Source organism: Embiotoca jacksoni, unplaced genomic scaffold, assembly GCF_022577435.1.
Source record: "Embiotoca jacksoni isolate LCO1_2020_lvr unplaced genomic scaffold, fEmbJac1.0.p SCAF_19, whole genome shotgun sequence".
Taxonomy (NCBI): domain Eukaryota; kingdom Metazoa; phylum Chordata; class Actinopteri; family Embiotocidae; genus Embiotoca; species Embiotoca jacksoni.
The window spans coordinates 5,123,082-5,139,760 of record NW_027185329.1 but is presented as its reverse complement, the minus strand read 5'-3'; the positions used below and the strand labels follow the sequence as shown (position 1 = coordinate 5,139,760).

At 40.8% G+C, this 16,679-nt stretch overlaps 1 protein-coding gene across 4 annotated transcripts in view; it reads left to right on the top strand.

The window, feature by feature from the left end:
• Nucleotides 1-16,679, top strand: part of kank4 (KN motif and ankyrin repeat domains 4) — a 73,231-nt gene that overhangs the window by 35,565 nt on the left and 20,987 nt on the right. The window contains exon 1 of one of the 4 annotated variants that reach the window (XM_069153155.1): nucleotides 8,140-8,158. The exons of the other annotated variants lie outside the window; for them this stretch is intronic. The gene's annotated coding sequence lies outside the window, so the exon portion shown is untranslated. Of the gene's footprint in view, nucleotides 1-8,139; nucleotides 8,159-16,679 lie in introns of those variants that run through there. 4 annotated transcript variants of the gene reach the window in all.

The following is a 16,679-nucleotide window of genomic DNA, read 5'->3' as shown; positions in this document are numbered from 1 at the left end:
GATGGAAATGGCTCTGCTTTGTGTGAGCAGTACTCAAGGATCTGAAGTAGGAGTATTACAGGCTGTGAGAGGAGTACATGTTGAAGAAAATTATATTAGTCTTTACAATCTTTTAGCCCCTTTACTGTGTGATTAAGAGTCACATTTGGTTTCCGTGAGGCCTTTCGACTTTAATCGTAAATATTTTGTTCTCAAATCTTCCCACTATCTAACGCATTACTCTCACAGCATGAAGACCGACCGAATAGATTTAACCCTTTTAGCATCAACACACCTCTGACCCACAACGCATCACCCCCTCCTCAGACCCTTACTTATGTAAGGAGGGATTCTTGGGAATTGTTCAGACAAGGTCGCGACCCCATGTAGCTTCCCGTCAGACTCAACAAATTGCTTGTGTTGAGGCAGCCTCCTGGCTAACACCGCTGTTTTCCACTTGTACAGTGTGGCACAAGGTGAGCTCACACGTGCCTGGAGATATTTGGATAAATGTAAAAGTATTTAGGGGCGACAAACGACAGTTTTATGAAGTGTAATTTCATTCATGCGATTTCTTTTCCTTCCCACTTGGACTTTTAATCTAGAGGCTTTGTGTTTCCGGCCCTTTTTGTCCATTATGAGTGGCCATGATAAAAATTTTACTCACCACCTCTGTCTAGTATCAGTATAATAAAACAGTAATATAGTTGTATGTTTCTTGGGAAATGAATTGAGAAACTGGTTGCTGCTGATCAACCAGAGGTTTTAAATTATTGACAAAATGTAAGAAAAAAACAGATTAAATACATGTTTATCCACACTTATTAAAAGAGACTTATAGATACAAACATGTTATAATAAAAGCTACCACAATATAAACAGTAAATCTCTGGCAAAGCAGTAGACAGTTAACAAATTTATATCATCTTGTAGCATACATATCATCAAACTGTCCAAACCTATTTTATGGTCGAAATTTGGGTAACATGGATTCTGGAGAGACCAATAACAATCAGGAAAAGGGTACAAGCCTAAAGTTTCACAAAATACTTCAGTATTATATCCTGATAATCACAATATTCTGATTCTTGTTGACATAATGACACCATATTGTTAGACAGTGTAACGTGTGCGTAACATTCTGGAGGGCAACGACAAACAACATATTTTGTTCAATTTGGATGTACCACAGATGGTGAGTAACATATTATCATGACAAATTGTCAAAATATATATACAATGGGAATAAAATTCAGGTTAAAAATATAACACATTTTCTGTGTGTCTAACTGATCTGTATTCATCGTTTTGAGTGTTATGCTCTTAAGATTGATTTCCGTCCCTCTGAGCAGCTGTTGGTTTCTGTCCATCTTACGTGATGAACATTTAGTAAATCAATCTCTATTTTAGACAGCTTTGTATTTTTGGTCTGTTTTACTATCTTCATGTGTTAATGTTGCCTGCAGCAGGGACTGTTTATCCACCACAGGGCCAACCTCGACTACTTCCCGTTGCTGCTTGTATATCACTGCATTTGTTTACATGCATAGTTTGCAACTCTCCACTAAAAGACTGCAAGTCGAGACACATTGTCTTTCAGCGCTGGTCATTGTTTATCCTTCAGTGCTAAATCCGGGTCTGGGAACACACGCAGCTAGATGCCAACGGAGAGAGAAATGCAAGATTTACTGTTCTTCTACAAATGCTGTAAAACATAGATAAACTAACAGATACATAAACTATTCTATGTTCTGTGTTCCCTCTGTGCTCTCTGGCTGTGGTTTCTTGTATGTACTGATAATTCATGGTATTAGAGCCAAGCCTGTAGACTGTTTCCCCCCCACAGGTCAGCGGAGGTCAGCCCTTCAGGAAGAGTCTGTCTGTGGGAAGAGCAATCCCATTATTGCTCAGCCATACTTCACCCACACTTAATGATAAAACTCGGTCTCTCCCTTCTTCTCTCTGTCTTTTCTCGACTTCTTTTTCCGCTTTTGTTTTTTTCAATACACTTTTTTTTCCTTTGTCCTTCCAAACCAGGTCACCTTCTTAGAAAGTCTGAGAGAGTAAAACTAAGCGACACTGGATGATAAATAAATACAGATTTCATTTAGGGAGGGAGACAGACAATAAGAAAGAGTGCCTCCTCCAAAATCAATGAGAGCTGATCATATTGTGATCGAGCTCTGGTTGCGTTGTATCACACCTGATGGAAACGTGCAAGCTCAAACAATGCCCAGATTAAATTTCTTGATGGCTGATGCACATCGTCATCTCCATTTAATGTGCATTGAACCAGCAAGAAACAAAATTGATTGAGTTGTTTGGGGTCTTTGTTATTTACAGCTCGGTTAGTTTCATCGCACAAATGACGTAATACGGAGGTCAATACCAATTGGTTAATGGCTGTTTCAATAGTTTCAAAATTCACCCGAGTTCTACACCCATTAGGATGAAACAACCGGAGGTCCAAAAGTGTGTGACCAGACTTTATCTATTCATGAAGTGAATTTGGGTCTGGTAATACCAATCTGATCGACATGTAAAGTACAGATGGACCTGCAGGATGAGAAATGATGAAGGAACGGCACTATCCCTGTTGTTTCAGAGGAAAAGTGGAAGACAGGGCGCATTATTTTCTGTATTCTCTTCCTATTCTCACTATGTTTCCCTCGCAGGCCAACACACCAGCAAACGGTGGTGGTGGTGATGGACTTCAAACTGCAGCGCTCTGTCTTTAAAGATTGTTGCTCACTCATTCTCGCTCTTTTGCACACACACAGACACAGCTCAAGATAGTTCAGATCATTTCCACTTGAGCAGTGAGGTGTGCACTGTGGTCAGTTCTGTGGGCGTCTGTTTCAACGTATAAACAGTCTTTTCCCTGCCTGAAGGCCTTATCAGCAACTGGCCTTCCTCAGGATGTCTGCCAGCCATGGCCCAGCAGAAGACACACACACACACACACACACACACACACACACACACACACACACACACACACACACACACACACACAGTGGAAAATCCTGCTCATAGCCTGATTCATTGTTTTTTCCATCTTTAAACCATCTTAGTAATGGATATTTGCTGCAACACTTGAACCTACAGAATTTTCTCAGGCAGTGCTTCATGTTTTTACGAAGAGTCAGGGTACAACCTGCATGAAGGGGATTTAGCTGGCGACTGATCACATTACTGTAACTTTGGATTGTGTTTTTTTGTTTTCTTAGTGCACTGTAGTGATTGCTATAGAAATTCTGACTCACTGCTCAGTCAGCTGTCAAAATGTCAGGAGCTGTGCTTCATTTCACTCCTGACTGATTTCTGTCTCGATTTTAACATTTAAAAAAACATGTTTAGCATTAATGCCATATCATATCACTGCCTCTAACTCCTCCTAAAAAAAAAAAAAAAAAAAAAAAATCACCCCAATATGCCAGAAGCACTTTGTCAAAGTGCGTATCTCGGGTGTTATTCTTGTCTTTGCTTCTCCATAATATGATTCCCTTCAAAGAATGAGAAAACAGAACGATGAAAGCAAAGAAATAATGTAGCACACATTATTTTTGTTAGGGGGTGATGGCCTGTGACATCATCAGCTGGTGCTTCACCGTTAGTCGACACTATATATGGTCTGGAGCTGGACTCTGTGTGTCTGTGCGCTCAAACAATTAAGTATAGTTTCAATTATGCGCACGCACGCGCACACACACACACACACACACACACACACACACACACACACACACACACACACACACACACACCACACTTAAAACATTAAAAAAAATGATGGGGGTCAAACTTAAGCTCAGTTGGAAATATCTGATGTGCCAAAATATTTGCTAAATACTGTCAATTCTGCAAACAGTTATTTAGCTTTAATGACAAGGCATACTGTAATACAATGAAAAGAATACAAAAAAAAGAAAAGAAATAAACTTTGATAAACTCATAGAAAATAGGATTTCTGACGTATCCCCAAACAACACGTGATCCCATTTATGAATAATTACATTGCTAGAACTGGATGAAAACTCTTCCCAAAACACGTTTGAATTTGAACTGGATTTTTTTTTTTAAATTAAACATAACATAATGTATGTGTTTCTTCAATTTTCCTATACATCCCTTCCAGAAAAAACACGTGCAAAAACTCATGATCACGTGACCACATGGCACATGTGATTGTGCTCATGTGAAATGTGGTTTTGGAACATTTTCCTGGTGTAATGTGTGAGGCCCATGCACACTCCCATGTGCAAACTTTTCCACATCTTTTCCAAATGTTATCATATGTGGTAAACGTGTTATACACGTGATCACAAGTTTTCACCATGGGATTTTGAGCATCTTTAAATATCACTCGCATTTACATTTCACCATCTAAAATTCAACTCTGAACTATTGTGCATTTCAAAACACTGTTATAGTTACATAGTCTGGAAATCAGCTAAACCCTAAGGCATTGCACAGACAAAATAAAAAGTTGAAACTGTAAACTTGAGCGTAAATGACCATTTTTCTACCATTTTTGGTGTTTGGGTTTTTAGTTAAGTTCAAGAAGAAAACTTTTATTTCCAGATGTTGGATGTAATGTTGTTTGAGAACTGTGAGCTCTGCCAGTAAAAACTGGTTTTGTTTTTTCACACTTGCACCCACTCAGACACATGCACACACCACACATACTGCACGCTACACAGATAATTGTGTGTTGGGAGGTTTGGCGTAAGTTTCCAGCTGCCGGTGTTCTAAAACTGTAACAATAACACACTGAATTATGTTGCGAGACATAGCAGGAATTTAAACTGATTACCAGGAGTATTTCTATGACACTATAATGGAAAATGACATTAATTGCTGTTCCCAGAGCTGAGATAATTTTTCAAAAATGCAAGTCAAAATAACTGACAGTGTAACTCGATTTGAGGTGAGCTGAACAATTAGTAATAGAGCAACTTGCATAGGTTCAGGTAATGGTGAGTGATTACTGCAGTGTCTTCTTTTGGCCTCAAACCATTAGTTATAATTACATTCTTCATATTACAAATACGTTTGTTTACACAATGCTTCTGTGTCGCTTGAACAGTTGAGAAAACATTCTGACTCCGAGCCGTTCTGCTAAACTGCATGTTTATAAGCTGCTGAGTGCCGCATTTAAAACATTATGTTTTAACACTTTTACACAGCCAGACACAGTCAGACACACGTATTTGCAGAATCCTGAGGTGCCAGACTTTGCATAATGCTGCCTGTTGTTATTTTAACATTTTAACTGTGTGTTTTTGCCGGAACACAGAGACTGATAATATACAATACAGGTTGTTGTGTATGTCGACATGCTAAACTATTTTAGACAATGAAGCAGCCAGAGGTCGGTTCGCACTAAGCTCCCCCCAAACTTGTGTGTTTTCAATGCGCTGTGAACGAGCACGTTGTCACGTTGGGAGAACCAAAAGCGCCACAGTTCAGGTGAAAGTTTTTCCTGAGACACCTCACAACATCACAGTAGAACTCTGTGTTGACAGTTTGACCGTGGAGGACAAATTCATGGTGCAGAGCTTCGTGAACGTCAAACAAAAACCACTTGGTTGCGCGCCTGACCTGACCTCACCTCACCTTTTTGGGCTTTGGACAGTGAAGTTCTGCCCTTTGGAAATGGGAATGTCACTTAAAACATCTCTCCCTTTCTCTTTGCGTCATTGGCGTAGGCTTCCTGAAGCATTTCAAGGATCTCCGTGGCTGATTTCCAGAGTTTGATATCAAATTTGATGTGTGCTCTGTGGTCATGGCCAAAACATGTGCAACTCAGGAATTGATGATGATCAAGCGACAACATTTTTAACACTTACTCACTGAGGTTAAACTTCCCTCCCACTCCGTGCACGTCATGATGCTTTGCATCGTTCGCACGCAACAGGAGCAGTCTCAGAACTTATTGATCCACCCTCGTATAAACGAGTCTAACCCATTCTTCAGGCTGGTAAGGACATCGTCTTCACCAGGAACTATTTCCTCACATGTCTCAGGGTCACGGGGGCATTTCAAACCCCTCCGACAAGATGGCGGTGATTAAGCCTAGTACACCTAATAACCCTAATTCGTGCTCCATCTTCCCCTCGTTTGTGAGAACAATATAAAGAAACTTGAACCTCTTCTCTTGAGGCAGCTTCTCCCTTCCAACCATCGTTTGTCTCAGTACACACCATTTTCAAATCAAATTTTTCTATTTTTTTCCAACATAAGAAGAAGCGAAATGGACAGACGATGTCTAACCTCGACATACAAAGAAAAGACAAGAGAGGAGTGAGACTCTAGAAAGTCCTAAAGGTCTGAGGTGGGATCTGATCCCTCCTGACAGGAGACGGTTCATGTGATCGGCAAGAGAGAAGCTTAACCCTATAGGCCGCATCACACCCTCTTTCAGTCCGCTGCTTTAGATGAAAGGATGCGAGCTGATTTTAAGCAGTGTGTTGGACATATACAAGGAGAGGGGAGGATTTAGCCACAGAAGCTGTGAACGATGTCTGAGTTTGTGCTTGACAAAGGTTCCCTTTTGTCAGCCTCAAACTTTCCCTTCACAAAGAAATGATGTCTTTTATCATTTTTAAAGTACAAAATGCACATGATAGAAATCTTCCATACATCCTCACATGTTGTACTCCTCCTAAAGACAGTAAACAAAGTGGTTTATGACAATTAAAGTGCACATTAACAGTTAACCTATCAGATGGGTTTTTTTTATACTAAACTCACTCCAGTTGTTGTGAGTCATGCACCCCAAATCTACGTCTCTCCCTCCAGTCTGAATTAAACTGAACCTTTCCATCTATACAGACTGCTTTAATATAGAGCACTGGTGTTGCTTTAGCTATTCCATATATCCCCATGAATATTTCAGGAGCTTCTTGTATCTGTATACTCACATGGCACTTCAGTCAAAGGTGTGAAGGCTGCATTTTAAGAGCTGTGCTCGAGTTTTTTTTTTTTTTTTTTTTGGAGTGGATGTTTTCTCTTAAATTGTGTTGCACACACACTCTCTAAAAGAGGAATTAGCATTAGTGGTCTGAGGGATCGTGCAGGAGTGAGATAAGAGATAGGACCCATTAGCCTGGGCAGTTAGCCTATTTAAAGGCAGTTAATTATTTACCTCATTTACACTACAGAGCTAACGGGGCAAGTCCAGGGTTTACTCATTAGACTGCTTTCTGTTATTGAGCCAGACAGAGCTAACCAGGGGGTTTACTCGTTAAACTTCACAGAGACGATGCCTCAGAACCAATAATATGGTGCTTCTGAAAAGTATTTTAGACCCAGAGTAGAGCTCGACCTGGTCAAAGCTGGCCTCGTGTGGCCCTTTGGCAGCACAAAGGGGGTTGACTTGAAGTCCTTCAATAATAATTATACTGGTGCATGAAGTTCACTGTAGGGCCGGCCTTAAGCCTGCAGGCTAAGCACACAGACACTAACCACACATGCACATATCCAGAAACACACATGCGTGCACACAACAGTATATGCATGAATAAGCACAGACTCGAACACAAAAAGTTTCCACACACACAAAAACACAAGACTTCTCTGCGCCGTGGCTCCCTTGCGGGCATTTTCACTTTAGGAAATCTGAAGCTTTATACACATCCACCTCTGTGCACACTTAAAAGTTGCTGCACTATCAAATACAGACAGGTGGTTGATTAACATGTTTGTTTGTTTGTGTGTGTGTGTGTGTGTGTGTGTGTGTGTGTGTGTGTGTGTGTGTGTGTGCGCGTGTGTGTGCACGTGTTGAGCCCATTTATCTGTCCGGATGTTATTTTTTTCTGGGCCAGTTGGTTGCAGCAGGCCGGTGAATCTATCACACCGAGAGAGAGAGAGAGAGAGAGAGAGAGAGAGAGAGAGAGAGAGAGAGAGAGAGAGAGAGAGAGAGAGAGAGAGACGATGGTCTGACCAGCTAGACAGCCTCTCCTCTTCTCCCTCCACCTCTCAGCACCATCTGCTAACACGTCAACCGTTTCCCACCCTTCCTCCCTCTTTTTTTTTTTTTTTTTTTTTTTTTTTTACCAGTTTTTTCTTTCATTCTCTGCTGATGTTAAAAGAGAGACAGGGTCAGTAGCACTCATAGAGACAGAGACAGAGACAGAAACAGGAAGGACAGGAGGTGAGAGGAGCCGCGTGGCAGGTGAGAGGCAAATTGCCTCCTGGGAATTAACTCTTTTTTTTTTTTTATTTCTCACTTATCCCATTTTTGTCTTGTTTACTCACGCTCTTTCATTATTTCTGTCTCAAGCTGTTTCCCTGCTCTTCTCACTCCTGTGTTTTCGTCTACCATAATTCCTTTTGTTGAACTCACATTGCTAATTTTTCCTCTCCTTTGATCTGCTACACCTCACCTTTCTTTTTTTAACACCCTCTTCCCGAGTCTATTTTTTGCAGGGGCGAACATAGGTCTCGTGTGTTTGCCTGCGATGTGTGAGAGGGAGTGTGAAAAAGAGAGCGACGGGGCGTGTGTACGTGTTTGCATGCATGTATGTGCATGTGTATGAAGAGAGGGAGAATCTTTTTTTTTTTTTCTTCTTCTTCTTCTGGTCGCACAACGTTAGCGCTCCCCACACAGCTTTGGCAGCTGAGACAGCACGGGAGAAATAAGTAGGCAGGCAACACACAATCATGCGTTCACACACACACGCGAACCCACAGCACTGAAATAAGCAGTGAGCTGCTCAATTCGGCAATCGGCCAATTCTTTCTCTTAGGCGAGTCCTGTGATTTGTGTTATCCTGTGCATTGTGTTTTGTTCTGCATGTGCAGCTGCAAGGTTGTCAGCATGCTTAGATCAATAGAGTGTACATTTACATGTGTCCTCCTGCCTGCTGTGCTGCGACACTTCGTCGTCATTGTTTTCCTGGCTTCATATTTTGCTGGTGTCGGGCAGACTCTCTATAATCATAAGGAGAATTGTGTGTTTGCATGCACAGATGTCTTATTTCATGATTGCACGACTGTGTTTGAATTTCCTGATTGCATGCAAGTGTGCTTGTGTGTGTGTGTGTGTGTGTCTCTTTTACTTTGACTGTGTAAGTAAAAAGTAGTAATTAATGAGCAAGGGGACCCATATTTATTTCAAACTCATGTTTCTGTGAGACTGCTAACACATCAGCTCACACTGCTTACACTGTATATTTGAATATTTTATGCATGCTTGGTGTTTGTTTGTGTGTGTGTGTGTGTGTGTGTGTGTGTGTGTGTTTGTTTTTTACCTGTCATAGCGAGTGGGAGAGGATGTGATGTGACATGGCAGCATCTATGGCAACATACGGCACACACCTTTCCCCCTCTGCCGGTTGACACATTTCTCTTCTTTTTTATCTTTTTGTTTTATCCCCCAAACCCGACTGCATAACCTGAGACTTTCATATTGTCGTCTTTTCTTCTCACTTATTTTCCCCCTTTTCCTTTCATTTCTTGTTTGCTTCCTTTTCAGCACCTGTTGACATAGTAATAGACAATGGCCCAATGCTAATTAGCATCACCGGCCTCATTAACATCCATGAGCGGAAGTAGCCATAATGCTAACGTAGCTCCGACCTGAAGCGGTTGGCTGTGTGCTCCACCGAATAATAGATGGCGTGTCACTTCCTTTGTCACTAATGAAAGCAGGCAGCTGCTCCTCGTACTAGAATACCACTACAGGGCGCGAGGACTGCCGTCTTGAAAAAGGAAGACGCTTTCATTCTGCATAGTGGCATGAAGAGATGGAGCAATGAAATAAGAAGAGATAAGAAGACCGTTGAAGGAAGGGCGTGGCCTGAGAGTTATCTGTCCTTTGACAGATGTGGCAGAAGCTGGACAGGAGTGGTGGCACCAAGGTCATGTCCCCCCCCAACCCCCCCCATGCAGATAAAGCTGAAATGGCATCTTTCTCCTGTTTCTCCCATTTTTAACCTGTATCCACATTTTCCTCCAACACCAGAGCATTAAGAAAGTGCCCTCCACACCACTCTTTGCCCCTTCACCTTTTCTGTATTTCAAAATCATGCAGTAGAGGTGTCATAAGACTGAGTATAAAATGAAGATTTGATTTAGGGAACTCTGGATGGACGGTACAATTAATGAGACGCCGTTATATCACGTTTAAATCAGTTAAATCACGTTTAAATCAGTTAAATCACGTTTAAATCAGTTAAATCGTGTTTTATACTCAAGCAGTAGTTGACAAGAGATGGATCTGTTGTGTCAGTGGGCTCACCTGCAGTGTGTTCAGCTACAGGATACTAAAATATAGAGTCAAATTCAGAAAGAGTTTGATGTAAAAGACTGTAGCTGTATCAATGACTTCACTCAATCCCAGTCTATTAATTTAATCAGAAAAATAAATACATTTGTGTTTTGAATATTGAATACAAATATTGGTATTTATTGCAGAACAGTAAACTAAACCTTACACGTACTTGTCTGATTGACCTTCAATAGAAGATTAGTAGTCTTTCTCAATGTTTAAGCTTCTTATTTAGCCGTAACCTGATTGAACAAAGTAAAAATGAATGGTATTTATACTTTATGTGGAAACTGTGTGTAAATGTGAGCTGTGTGTAATGGCCAAGGTTACACTCGCTTCAAGGTTCAGTGTTATTGTTTCATGGCTCAGTGTGCAGAGTGATTCTGCTGTGAAGCCTTTTATGTACACAGTCCGATTTGTTTACAACATACAACAACAGCTTTTGGCAAATTTAACGAAGCGACATCACTGACCCACTTTATACTCAAATCGCATTAATTAGATGGTAATACAAACCATTTGACCTGCACATAGTCAGTGAACACAAATGAATGTCTTTCTCGAACAAACAGGAAACCAAGCGATCAGGTGTATTAAGATGAAGTTCTCTTCTCATTTCTTTTAGTGAAACTACATGGTACAAAGCAATACAACTGTAACATTTGGCAGAGGTCCTAAACAATCTTGCCAAGCTAAACAGAAAGATTAGACATCCAATGCAGAATACTGCACCTTCTGAGTCATCTTGGAATCCTTGGGCTGTCTAGTAACTGATGGTCTTAAAACTAATTTCCCAGGATAGAAAGAAAGGAAACTGGCAACTGCAACTGAACAATAGAAAGACAAACTTAAAAGACATTGGTTTGTGCCTTTTGGTCTCTTTGTTTCTTTTTTGTGTAAGCACCAATTTCTATTGATTGCCCTAAGCTTAGAAAGAAAATAACTTCCATTCTCTAGTCAGAAAGAGAATATAATGCTTCGTTTAACCTCAAATAAAAGAGCTGAATACAGATTTGTTTCTTTTCAGTTCTGCAAATAACTGATAACCAGCAAACAACTGGAGGTTTTGAACTCATTTCTGCCAATATCTTTCAATGTTGTACCGACAGCGTCTGCTTATTGTAATTACATTAAAATTAATGTTTCACTTAAAGATGGGATCCTTATTTAACTACCCAGTGTAGCCCATAACATGATTCTTTTGTTTTGACCTAAAAAAAACAAAAAAACATCTGTTATAACTGACCTATAATAAAACAGTAGCCTGCACAGCCCAGTAGGATAATTGTGCTACTGTTTAATGAAGCCCACAGACAGAAGTTCCCTCTTTCATTTTCTCTCTGGAGTTGAGAGCCAGATGTTGCTTAAAACAAGGGGAACAATCTGGCCCCTGATGAACACAGATGTAGTCAAACTGGATTGGATTAGATCATACTGGATTAGGAATGAAAAGGAGAAATCTGGATGATGAACTTGCATGGACCCAGATGAATGGATTTGGCCCAGAAGATGTATTCCAGTAGGATAGTATTGTTGTGACGCACTATACACAGACAGGTCTAATCTCAGACTGGAGCTGGAAGGAACCAGACTGTTCTCAAATAGCTCTTGTGGAGCAGAGGGACTGATCTGTTCCTGCAGAGCACACACGGACTAAGCTCTGCGATATCAGATAATGTCTCCCAGTTCCGTCTTTATGATCTGAATGCTAACGGCGTCCTTCATTTGATCTGGTTCAGCAATCACAAACTTTCAGGTTCCCAGTTGTCTTGTCTGGCAATTTTCTCAATTTTCTCAGTTCGTTGCTCAGGAGCGTCTCAACTCTGTAAAGCGTCATTATGCAAAACTGTTATCCACACCTGCAACTCGCAAGATTGAACTAATTGCACCATCACCTGCTCCCTCACTCACATTTGTAGCACAGGGAGAGTTGTCTCTGTATTGGGACACAGACGAGTACAAAATAGATAACATGAGATTTATTGAAACCTCCTGCTTTCATAAGAGCTAAACTTTTGCTGAATACTGGCTAATGGGAAATGCTAAAATGTGGTGTAAGAAAAACACTCCGGTCTCCAGGAAAAAAGAGTTAGAGAGTCGACAAACCAACTCATGCGGTTACTCACCAATATCAGTATAAATGGTAGGTAATCTTTGCTGGTCAGACCAGAACAGCTAAGGCTACAGCAGCAAAATGTGTGGCTGTTTTTTTCATTTCAAACAGTACACAGACTTTCTCTAAAGGTACTTGTGCAGTGCTCATTTAAAACAGACCACTTGGCAGTATACTTGTCTGGCTTGTATTATTGCTGTGTAGCTTTCTTGAGAAAAGCTGCAGACGTAGTTGAAGACACACTTTGACTACGGCCGCTGCGATGCTGTCTGGAACTGCAAATGCGCGGGGCGACTCCACCCCTGCCGCTGCACAGAGAGGCAGTTGCCCATTTGTTAAAAAAAAAAAATTCCAATATTAAATGTGTCCCATGTCCAGATCACAATAAATTCCTCTAACCAAGCTTGAAGCAGATGGGACGAATGGTTTTCAAGATGTGCGAGGGACAAACAAACAGTCAGAGATTCCTCGCGTATTATTATTACAACTCTTTGGATTTTAACGAGGTAAACCTGTTCAGTAAATGCTCTTAAATCCATCTAACTTCATTTCTGCGGTGGGGAGAGCAAATATGGTGGCGATGCAGTGGCTGAAGTTAAAAACTCCTGGATTTTTGAAAAAAAATATCCATTAACTTTTAAATGTATGAATCCCTCAGATAACCTTAAATGTTGATAGGGTACTTTTAAACACCCAAATCAGGTTGCACATTCACCTTTAACTGCGGTTCCCCCATGGGTTATTACCTTTTGCTGCTTGCTTATTGCAATTGCACTCTGGTAATCTAGTGCTGTAGTAGGCATTTAACAGAAGGTACTTCTTCGGTACTTTGCATTCACACGTCTTTATCTGTCCCCCCCCCCCCCCCGTGTTTGTCTGCACATGTGCTCCTGCTTGAATGTGTTTATGTCTATCGCAGGCTGAGAGTTGGCGTTATTAAGGCGGACGGTCCTGCTTACGTTCTCAGGGTAGGGGGTAGTAGGAGGGTAAACAGAGATAGCTGGTCCCATGTCAGGGCTGCGATAAGGACTCGGGTCCGGTGTTATTTTTGCTTGGCCTGCCTGTTTCTCTCATCTGCTGCTGCTTACAGTTCCTCACAGCCACTCTCACACATCAGCTGATGAACACATGTTCGGGGCCGCAGCTGCAGTCGGTACACAATGCTTGAGAGTATACGAGAGATTGTAATGCTTTCATACGAAGGTTTTTCTTCAAAATGGGATGAAGTATGAGACAGAAAACGAGCAAAGGAAATCTGGACATATAACAGTAAAGCCACTCTGCATGTATGCCATACAGCTAACACTCCAATTTCTGTCTCTTTCTCACTTTCTCACCCACTTTCTCTCTCCCACCCGCCCACCTCTCGTCCCCTGCTCGCTCGCTCCAATCTTATTTCCTGCTGGTCTGTCTTGTATCCAAACGCGCTCTGTGTCAGTGTATCAGACTAATTCAATCTCCAGAACACAGGCACTCCAATGTAACGACCAATGACATTCAATTAATGCCTCTTGGTAGGTTAGGTCAGCTGCAATTTTATGTGCATGTATTTGTCTGCTGCGTATGTGTGCATCTCTGAATGTGTGTTGTGTGTATAATTTGAAAAGGATGGCAGTCAGTATAACTTAATTTTTTTTTTTTCATATCCTCACATACTTTTAGTTATAAGAATTTAAATATCTATGAATGGCTGTTGACACTTCTGTGTTTTTTCATATTTTTTACAATACAATGTTTTTCCTCGATTCCCTACTGGCAAAAAAACAACTATAATATTGTGGCTGAGGGGTTTTTATATTCCATCAGCATAGCTGTCAGTGTGAGCTAATTTTCTGTACTGTCATTACTCCTATTCTTCCGGGCTTCTCATTACCGTTGTCGTCGTCGCCTCTCCACCAGCTGTCACGCTTATTGGATTGGTGTTGAGAGATCGCAACGCGTCCTTTGAGGGGTTATGTGCAAGTGAGAGACATGGAGTGAGTTCCCTGTTCAAACACAGTGACTCAACCACACACACACACACACACACACACCACACACACACACACACACACACACACACACACACACACACACACACACACATATATGACCCTACATACTGCAAGCAATGTTAGCGCACACGCAGACACACATAAACAAACACTGACAAAGAGAGAGTGACTAAGTTGGCGCTGACAAACACATTCACAGTTTTGGACACACATTCTCGTGGCTTCCATTTAGCTTTGTGTAGCCTGTAGCAAATACTTTCAATTTGGATTAGCGTAGCCTTTATGAGCTTTCAGTTCATAGTCATTATGACTGTAATCCAGCGAGGATTGTGCATCATCAGTGTCACCAGGGGCTTCCAATATTTAATTACTAACCTAACCCGGATAATCTACTAGTTATCGTACGGAAATAGCACTACCTGCATATACAAACTTATGAATTACCAGTATCTGTTTACAGATTGGTATTTTGGCTCGACATTGACAGTAATCATCCATATTGCCCTGCTGAAGCTCACCAAATGCAACATGATTCTTCTGTTGCTCTGAGACCTTCATTAGCCACACACACATTAGGAGTGACTTTAATTAAAAGTGGAAACTTTTTTTTAAAAATCCTCTCAACCCCACTGCAGGGAAGGTCAGGTAGACGCAGTCTCATTAGAGAAAAATTCCAGCAGGTCTGTCATGTTTGTAATTGTTACAGATTTTATTACCTTTCTGTTATTTCTACCCTTCTCATCCCATCCTGTGATACCCGTTTGTCTTTCTCCTCATACGCTTCATCTTAACTTCATTCCCCCTTCTCGCTTATTTCCTTTTTTGAAGTCTCTTCCTCTCCCTCCATTCTCTTCCGCCCTACCTCGGTCTCTCCGTTTCAGTAATGATCTAATTAAAGGGAGTTTTGTGCCTGTACACTGTTGTCGTTGGGGTCTGCCTGTACTTCACTCAGCAATTACAAGCAGTGTTCTTCTGCGCCCAAATCGGCTAATTAAGCCTTAAGGACTGCGAGCTGATTGTAGTCGCATTAAGCATCGTGAGGAGTCGGGAATGCCCGTGCTCCTCTCACTCCTGGGACACGCAGAAGTGGTGGATTGCAGGATGGTTGCCATGGTAGCGATCACGGTGTCAGATCCTGTGCAGTCACTGTCAGTCACTCTGTGTGTCTCTCCGTGTGTGTGTGTGTGTTTATCTGTTCCTCTGAAACAGAGACAACAATTCTGCTCCAGGTCACCTATTCTTTTCATTATTAAGGCTCGATCTGTGAAGACGGCAGAAGGGCCAAATAGCGCTCGTCACAGTTCCTGTTTAGTTCCCCCTGGTGGACTGGCTGTTATTTTGATTGATTACTTTGCCAGCTCACATAATGCTTGCCTTGCAGTATGTCGCCACTCAGCACTGCACACAACGCAGATGTTGCCCCATGGCCAGGACGCTGCACTTGCTTCAACTATTGTATACTGTATAGTCCAAGTACCAATCCAAGTATCTTGGTTTGTTTGTATATTTCTTGGTTTGTTTGTATACAATATATATAGATATATACTGTACTGTATATATATATATATATATATATATATATATATATATATATATATATATATATATATATATATATATATGTTGACTGTGTTCTTGGTTTGTTTGTATATAATATATATAGATATATAATGTACTGTATAAACTGTGCATTTTATATTTATATTTTTTACTGCTATTTACTGCTATTTTATTGCTTTTCTATTATTATATTATATTATATTATTTTATTCTATTATTTCTATTATTATCTTATTGCTTCTGTATGCTGCTGTAGCGAAAAAAATTTCCCCTCAGGGATTAATAAAGTAAATACCTACCTACCTACCTAAGTATAATCCAAGGCTACAAACACGCCAACATTTCCAAATATGCTGCAATAGATCCAATTTTAATGGTTTAATTTATTACAGTCGGGCTCTTTCGCATGCAATAAAATGTGTATGACTTTTGGAAACATCATTTGGTACGAGGTCAACTGGAAAATTGTCTCAACTGCTACAGAGAAAATATCAACAGTTTTTTTCAGTACTGAGACTGTTTATGGGAGTGTTTTCAAATATCACGTATGTCTTGCAAAAAGATACAGTGTGGAAATGAGTGTTCCCATTCTTTATCCAGACATCAAACCAGCCATTTCACACGGGAAAACTACTTCTTAAGAGACAGTGTTTCCATATTCCCACAAGACTTTTATCTTCTGAGAGTAAAAATGGCATCAAAATAAGAAATGAAATGACAAGTGATAGAGAAAACACCACTAAAGCAAAATGGCATC